Consider the following 9,474-nt stretch of genomic DNA (forward strand, 5'->3'; position numbering starts at 1 on the left):
GAGCTCCACGCTCAAGTTACGCCTTTTATAAACTTGTTCTGTTCACTCGCGGCAAACGTCACTTCACAAAACGAAACGTTTAAAAACTAGCTTTTAGCTATTTACAAAACAATATTCCAAAATTCAATTTATTTAAAAATAATCATAATTTAATTTAGAAACAATATTCCAAAATTCAATTTATTTAAAAATAATCATAATTTAATTTAGAATCAAGTAATTATCAGATGTTTATTAAGAAATTGAAGACAATTAATTATTAGTCATGTCAACATTGAATAATGTCAAGACTATTTACCAAGAACATCAACTTTAGATTATTTACTCACAAACATAAAACTGTTCTACATATTGGTATTGATTAAACATTTCTTATTTGGAATTAGGTAACTATTCTAAGGCAAATCAAATTAATAATCAGCAAAATAATCTTCGCGGCGACACGGCCATTCTGATGCGCGATGCGTGCTCTGCGTCGCTCCACATCTTCTGTAATAGAAATTTAAACTTTGTGAGGCCTGGCACTTCCACAGTACACTCAAGCCTATATGTAAAGGCTATAGCAGAAATTATAATATTTACTGTTCACACCGTGTGACTACAGATCAATGAAAACATTTTTTTTTTTTTATAATGATAACACAAATAGGACTTACTACTCATCTCACATGCAAACAGTAAGCTTAGCTCTGTATGTAACTGTAGGTTCATTTACAATTTTGGTCAATGTTTCTGCTCATTCCACATGACAACAGTAACAATTTCATAGATTTGTAAAGGGAAAGGATAGGTGTATGAAAGGTCGATGCTGTTTAGAACAGAGGTCCTAAGGATAATAATGGGACAGGTTGATGCTGTGCTCTGGGCGGTCTCGTACGCCGTGGTACACAGGGGACATTTTATTCTTTTAGGATAGGATTCATAAATGGCTTATTGGACGGCTCCACACGCCAATAGCATCTTTTTAGCATTTTTAATAGCATTTTTTTTTTTTTTTTGTTATTATTATTATTATTATTATTATTTTTTTGGCTTATTTGACGGCTCCACACGTCAATAGCATCTTTTTTTTTTTTTTTATTTATTGGACAACCACGCGCCAATAGCATCTTATGATAGAATAAATTAGTTGGCTTATTGGATGACTCATCATGCCAGAAGCATCTTTGTGATAAATACTGACTACAATCAAGACGGTAATTACTTGGAAGGTTCTCACCGTTATTATTATTCATTGTTGTCATCTGCGGGCGTCAATGCAGCTGACGTGGTTTGTAGTTGTAGGGCTGCCCCGGCGCTGGAAGGCCCGGCTTGCTGATCATCTGGGGGCGACACGGCTATCTGGGTAGTTCCTCCAGGTTGTGGTGCACGCCGTAGTTGGTCATGTGCGACCTTGCGAGGCCGTCCATGGTGTCCCACTACCTTCTTCACGAGATAGCGGTCGTTTTCAAGAACCCTGTGAACTTCGTAAGGAGCGCTAAACTTTAGGTCAAGGGAAGTCTGGTTTCTGGGGTTGTTTTTGATCAAAACAAAATCGCCTCTTTGAAATCGGTGAATTCGAGCTCGGCCTTTATCGAACCTTTCTTTATCTTTGCTAGCCGTCTGCGTCATTTTTTGCTGCACATGACGTTCGAGAGCTTCAAAGTTAATTATTTCTTTGTCCAAGTCAACTAAACTTAGTAACTCTGGTGGAACACAGTTTTGACGTCGAGTCAGTAGTGCAAGTGGAGCCACGCCTGTTGTTCTGTGGACAGTGCAGTTGAGGGCAAGCTGAAGGCTTTCCAGTGCTGTGTGCCAGTCTGGAGTCTCATAGTTTTTGATCATTACGAGACCATTTTTCAATGTTGCCATCACTCGCTCCACTTGTCCGTTTGCCCTGCTAACACCTGGTGCTATGGAGTGTATTTCTATATTAAACGTGTCGCAGTAATTTTTGTACTCTCCTAAAAACTCGCGACCGCCGTCAACGATTATTTGCCTCGGAGCTCCAAAAAGGTGGATAACTTGCTTTAGAGCCGCCAGAGTGCTGTGTTGACTCTTGTCATTAGTGTAACGTAGTAGCACAAACTTAGTGAAGGCGTCCACCGTCACCACAACGTACTCTTGTTCATTAAGAGTTCCCAATTTACCCGTGATGTCCATGTGTATGACTTCAAATGGAACCACTGGCTTGGCAATGGGATGTAATTGTACCTGAGTAGCTCCCGATGTTTGCTTTGAAGTTCTGCATACAATACAGTTGTCGACGAAGTCACGGATAGTGGTGCTCATTTTATCAAAATAATAGGTTTCCCTTATTTTATGAAGGGTCTTCTCCCAGCCTGGGTGTTTGAGCGCACAATGGAAGGTATTTATCAAACTCCACTGAAAAGACTTTGGCACGACAATAAGTTTTTGTAAACCTGTGATAGCATCTAACCTCTCAAATTTAAGAACATTGCCTTCGAGGAGGTATCCGGGGACATTTTCACCATTATGCAGAGCATCTATGATGGATCGCAAGTGGGTATCACGTCTTTGTTCGATATTTACCCAATCCAGATTATTGGTCAACACGTTGACAGTCAAAGGATCTGGATTTCTACTTAGGTAATCTGCATGTTGCATCCGCTCGCCCTTCCTGTATTCTATTTCGAATTCGAAATTTTGGAGGTAGGCCCACCATCTATGAATGCGGGGTAGCAAATCCTTTTTGTGTTTTGACGCTTTGAGCGCATTACAATCGGTGATCACCTTGAACTGACGTCCATACAGGAAGTGCCGGAAATGCTTGATTGCTCGTACTACGGCTAGTGTCTCAAGCTCGTATGAGTGGTACCTACTTTCAATATCGGTCGTACGCATACTGAAGTACGCTACCACGTGTTGCCGCCCGTTAATAATTTGAACGAGTATCGCTCCGAAGCCTAGACTACTAGCGTCGGTAAATAGTTCAATGGGTTCTCCCTCTTGGAATATGGTTAGGACCGGTGTAGAAGTTAAATGACGAATTATATTTTGACGTGCCTCTTCATGAACATGAGTCCATTGCCACCTAGCGCCTTGTTTAGTCAATTCGTAAAGGGGAGCCATAGTTCGAGCAAAATCGGGTATGAAGCGGCGGAAATATCCTGCGAGCCCGTTAAATTGACGAACCTGTTTAACGTTAGTAGGTACTGGGGCCTTCAGTAAGGCTTCGACCTTTTTAGGACTGGGACGAACTTGGCCATTTTCTACTACGTTACCAAGATATTCGATAGACCGTTTAAAGAATAAACATTTGTCAATATTGATCGAAAATCCTGCGTCACGTAATGCTATGAAAACTCTTTCCAAGTATTCCAGGCCAGATGAGAAATCACGACATTTACTAATAACATCATCGATGTATACCTGAGCTACGCTATCATTATGGGCCTTGTTTGCACTACCTGGGCTCAGAAGCGGACCTAAGGCACGATTAATGCATCTCTGGTACACTGACGGAGCGTTGCATAAACCGAATGGCATGGTTTTATATTCAAACAGACCATCTGGAGTGACAAAAGCTGTTTTCTCTATAGAGTCAGCGGCAACAGGAATCTGATGGAATCCAGATGCCATATCTAGGGTTGTATAATACTGGCCACCAGCCAACTGATCAATTTGGTCTGCGATTAAGGGGAGGGGGTAATGATCGCGAACAGTGTTTGAATTTAGCTCACGATAGTCTACGCACATGCGGTCGTCACCGTTTTTCTTTTTTACCAAGATAATCGGACTCGAATATGGAGATTTACTTTCTTGAACAATGTCATTGTCTAACAACTCTTTAACAATTTCTTTGACTTTCTCGCGCTCAACCGGGCTTAACCTGTAAGGTCTTCGTTCCACAAACTTATCTGGATTTTTCAAACGAATCTCCAATTGACCGGTATTTACACGAGTTTTTGAGTAACCGCGCGTAAAAGTCGTAGAATATTTATTGAGAAGAGTCATTAGTTGATCGATCTCTGACGTATTGCTCAAGTCGTGATTTATATCATCAAACAAACCGGCCGTCGGTCGCATGTGCATGACGCGAGGTTGAGAGCATAAAGTCGCGCTATTCTGAGTAACGATCACCGTTAATCCCGTTTTGTTCAAAATATTTGCACCTATCAAAACATCTGACGTCATATCGTAATCGGACAAAATATGAAATTCGATTTCTACGTTAATGTTATCAATAACACATACTGTTGTTAATATACTTGTGGAAACTACAGGAAAAGGACCTATTCCTCGCAAATAATTGACTACTTGTTGTCGCTTCCCAGGCAACTTATTCGCAATAGATTCGCGCATCACAGAACATTCCGCGCCACTATCAAAAACCGAATCAATAATAATGTCACCTACTCGCATACGCATAGTATTTAAGATCTGTTTATTCTTTATAAATGAATTCACATTGGAGGTTATCTGTTTTTCACGACGGTAACAAGTGTCAAACGTATGACCGGGTTTTGAACAAAACGAGCAAAACCTACTTTCATTCTGTTTAGGTACCGAAGTTGTCAAGGCATTAGGATTCTTCTCGGTTGTATGTTTTTCTGCTACTACCGACGTATTTTTATAACGACAATCACTAGAAGCATGCCCAGGCTTCTTACAAAAGTTACAATAAGGGACGTTTCGATTATCAATAGCGTATTTTAAACGTTTGGATGGTGGTTGATTGGGATTTTGATGATTAGAATTGGGACGCTTAGCACGAATAGACGAGGCAACGGAAATTAGTTCTGGCACTGAGGTAGCCCTGGCATTCATGAGTTCAATCCGAAGGCGTTCGTCACTAATTGTTCCTATCACCGCTTCTACCGCGTCACTATCATCAAGTTTATCTTTTGTAACCCGTCTCCACAAAATCCATGATCGCGATAGAAACTCGGCAATATCTTTGGTTGGATCGTAATTGTGTTCCTTAAACCTTAGCACATCCTTTGAATAACGGTTTTCGGGTTCAAAGGTAGTAATAATATTTTGACGCAGCTCATCCCACGTGGACGTTGTGACAAGCCAGTTATCAGCCCACATTTTTGCACGACCTTTTAGTAAGCTAGTAACTTTCATACGGAGATCGTAGTCACTGAGCTCATAATTGGTCTTAGCTAAGGAAATATGATTACACCACTCGCGGACTCCAACGTTACCGTCCGGGTCATATGAAGGCAAAAATACATCAGTAATTTTAACTTTATCGCGCTGCTTCAACAACTTTTCACTCATATTCTGCATCATAGTTATCATATGTAAGTAAAATTCAGGAGGTACGTTACTGCCCTGTGGTTGTAGCGGCGTCACGTTGGCAGATGTATTTGGTCCACCATCGCCGTCGTCTGGTCTGGACACGGTACACGTAGGTACGCTCGGCGCCGTTGATCCATTCTGGTCTGCTCCTTCCATCGTTTCACGCAGGATAATTTTTTTTTTTTTTTTTTTCAATGCAGGTAGTCTGAAAAATAAAACAAATCGGACAGAAAGAGCGGATAAGTATCCCACTTCTGATGTCGAAGATGAGACAGGACAGTTATTTTTTTAAAAGCGCAGAACCGCTGACCTTATCTGGTCATCGGCTCTGCTATAGCTATAAAGGGCTGTATTTTAAACTAAAGGCAAACTTAAGGAATTTCATCAAAATGAAAACAAGTAAAACAATTAAAAATAATAATTTTTTTAATCAAACAAACATAGAATCTACTTACAATGTTGTTTCTCCAAAAATCGGCAGAAAAGTGAGCTCCACGCTCAAGTTACGCCTTTTATAAACTTGTTCTGTTCACTCGCGGCAAACGTCACTTCACAAAACGAAACGTTTAAAAACTAGCTTTTAGCTATTTACAAAACAATATTCCAAAATTCAATTTATTTAAAAATAATCATAATTTAATTTAGAAACAATATTCCAAAATTCAATTTATTTAAAAATAATCATAATTTAATTTAGAATCAAGTAATTATCAGATGTTTATTAAGAAATTGAAGACAATTAATTATTAGTCATGTCAACATTGAATAATGTCAAGACTATTTACCAAGAACATCAACTTTAGATTATTTACTCACAAACATAAAACTGTTCTACATATTGGTATTGATTAAACATTTCTTATTTGGAATTAGGTAACTATTCTAAGGCAAATCAAATTAATAATCAGCAAAATAATCTTCGCGGCGACATATATATTTTTAATATTTACATTTCTCTAAAGGGGGTGGGGAGTACAGCTGCCCCCCACCCTGATGACGCTCTTGCAAGACAGACGGTAACATTGTAAGGCTTTAATAATATTGAAATATATTTATTCCTATATTATTATTATTCTTATGTATTAGTAATTAATGGATCTCTTTGAGGATGTTTTTTCTTTTTTTTTGATTTAAGATCTCTTTTATAATGTGTCAATTTAAAGTCTTCCAAAGTATTTTTACTTTGTAAAATTGTTTAGGCATTTTTTAACTAATGGTGCAATTTTGAATAGGCAAATGTAAAATTTTATCTATTATTTTATATAACTTAGATTTTACAATTTTTATAATGATATTTAGGCTTTGTAAGCCCGCAGTGAAATAAGTGGAATAAGTCCTAATTTATGTGAATTCTTAAGAGATTAAATTACAGTCAAAATGCTTTATTCCTTGTTAAAATCACTAGCTGTCGCCCGCGACTACGTCCGCGCGCAATTAAAAAAACATAATAAGTAGCCTATGTGTTCTTCCACACTATGATCTACATCTATGCCAGATTTCATTGAGATCAGTGAAGCCTTTCTTGAGATACCTCCAAACAAACATCCATCCATACAAACATTCGCATTTATATTATTAGTAAGATTTACATTAATAATTCGATCAAACTATAATAACTTCTACATATCGATGTTAACACTTCAAATTCCCGCGCGATTCTCTATTTTTCTCTTAAACTAAAAAGGCAAAGGTCTTAGTGACCAGTATGCCACATCTTTGGCAGAACGAAAACTCCATGTATACCAAAAAGATGGAGTACATAATTTTTCACTCAACAAAATAAACGAATATTTTATTTCAATTGTTACAAAGATTATGTTAATATTTACTAGGAATATATGGAAGGATATATTTGTTTATGGAAGAATTCATTTATCAGGATGTACTCCTGAACTAACTGAATAACAAGAAACAAATAATAAATATTTTTTTAATTATTTTCATTGAATTTTAACAATTTAAATAGAAATTTTAATATAAGTTTAAAAGAAAACGAATTGTTGTTTCTTAATGATATTGAAATGTAAATTGGTTTTTATGTAAAATAATATTATTATTTATTTATTTATTTATTTACAATACAATAAAAACCTAAAATAGAACTATGTCCCACAAAATTATATAATATTAAATTAGTGCTAGCTTGTGCCAAATATGCAATGATTTTTTTATAAAAATATATTATATAGGTATAAGATATTTGTGGCATGTTGTAAGGTTGTAAAAAGATGTTCCACGAAATGATTCTAACTGTAGGATTATGAGACCAAAATCCCAGTTTAAAACATATTGTTTTTTTTTAATTTATTGAGGTATTGGCTATCGGTGTCCTTTAGCCTAAAACATATTGTTATCTGTGTTTTGTCAAAGACTATGAAAGGGGTGACGTTTTGTTTTAAAGCGAGATTTTGGTCACAAAAACCCACGGTAAGAGAAATATAGTCGGTTTGTGTAAATAGGTTGTAATTGTTAATTTTTTAAGACTTTAGTTTAAATAATGCATTTTATATTAGAATTAATTGAATATTAAATAATTTTAAATAGATTTGTACGGCATTTAAATTGTATTTCTAATTTTATTTATTTAATTTGAAAATATACGGAATTACTAGAAAGTTCTTTTACTGAGTTCGAAAACTAGTTTAAAAAAACAAAATAATTATATTCTTGGTGCTATATGAACTTGCTCATATGTTGCTATCTCTATTTTTACAAAGATAATAAGAGAGATAACTACATGTCTACGTACTGATGTTAAAATAATGGAAACTTAAACGGACATAAACATAAAATTGTAGATTAAATAATAAAAATATGGTCTCCAAAAAAGTACATGACAATAAAATTTTATATTATTTATATCGCTGATGTGTATTTTTGAGATTTTTTCCATTTTTATTATGAAATAATAAAGAAATTTTTTATTAAATTTACGAGTTTTATTTTGTGTTATAATTGTAACCATGTGTTTTCACTGTTATGGGGGAGAAGAGAACCTTGTTTAGCAAAAGAACTGCTGAAAAATATATATGATCTTTAGTTTGTGTTAGCTATAAGTAGGCTTACCATACGTCCCGGTTTGACCGGGATAGTCCCGGTTTGAGATCCCAGTCCCGACGTTCCGGTCAAACTTGAACAGCACCGACACCCCAACCAATCGTTCCCCCGCGCCGTTTTTTTTTTTCAATATAATTCCGCGTTTTCAATTCATAATAATTTTGATTGCATTTCAAATATGAAAAACACAAATTAAGCGAAAAGCAAAATGAAAATGAGCCTCTTTCTCTTCTGCGTCCCGGTTTGGCTCTTCGTAATTATGGTAAGCCTAGCTATAAGGAGCGTAATGGAAATTTAGGTTGTTATAAAGGCAAAAGGGACCTTTACGAAATATGGAGTGCCATATGTTTAATGGAAATTCATAGCATTGTTCACTTTATACAATTAGGCCCTTTGTACACAAGGCAACGTAAATCTTTGAATACAATATTAATAATAATATTAAAGTAATACAATATTATAGAGATTGGTACACAGCTACGAATCGCCAACATTGCGTTCTTTTGTCGCCGACACCAGTTGCTCGCTACATGTTTGCAAAAAGCATATCTAATCTAAGTTCACATTTTGTAAATTCGTGGCAACTATGTAATACTTGCGTCGACATTTCAATATTGTGACAAAAGGATCGAAAATAGTATTAAGATTTGCGTAGCCTTGTGTATGAAGGGCCTTATAGAAACTTGTTTTTATTTCTGCATCAATCAAATGCCTGCAAACGGTTACCAAGGCGATGCATCGTTTGTGTCATTGTTGACATATCGTAAAAACACTTCTGAGATATAAAATGTGGTGGATACATTTTTAGCTGGTACCTTTCTAATTTTACTTGTGGTAAGTAATTATTTAATTCGACAAAAGATAAAATTTCTATTCTAATATTATATATAAAAGGAAATCGTTAAAATATTACGGAGCTGGAAAAACCGATATGAAAAGATTCATAGCATACTTAAACACTTGCCACTTGCTAGTTAAAATGTTGCATGATTTGAAGGGGAAAGGGGAATAAATTCAGATATGACGACTAATACAGTATGGAATAGTACATACTGTGCATACCGTAGGAAAAAGAACATGAGGAATTTTATTTAACAGCTGATAGACAACGCTATTAAACGTTACATGTATACTATCGTTCCATTCTCTCTATAATGTCCTAGCGTA

This window comes from Papilio machaon, chromosome 10 (genome assembly GCF_912999745.1).
Source record: "Papilio machaon chromosome 10, ilPapMach1.1, whole genome shotgun sequence".
Taxonomy (NCBI): domain Eukaryota; kingdom Metazoa; phylum Arthropoda; class Insecta; order Lepidoptera; family Papilionidae; genus Papilio; species Papilio machaon.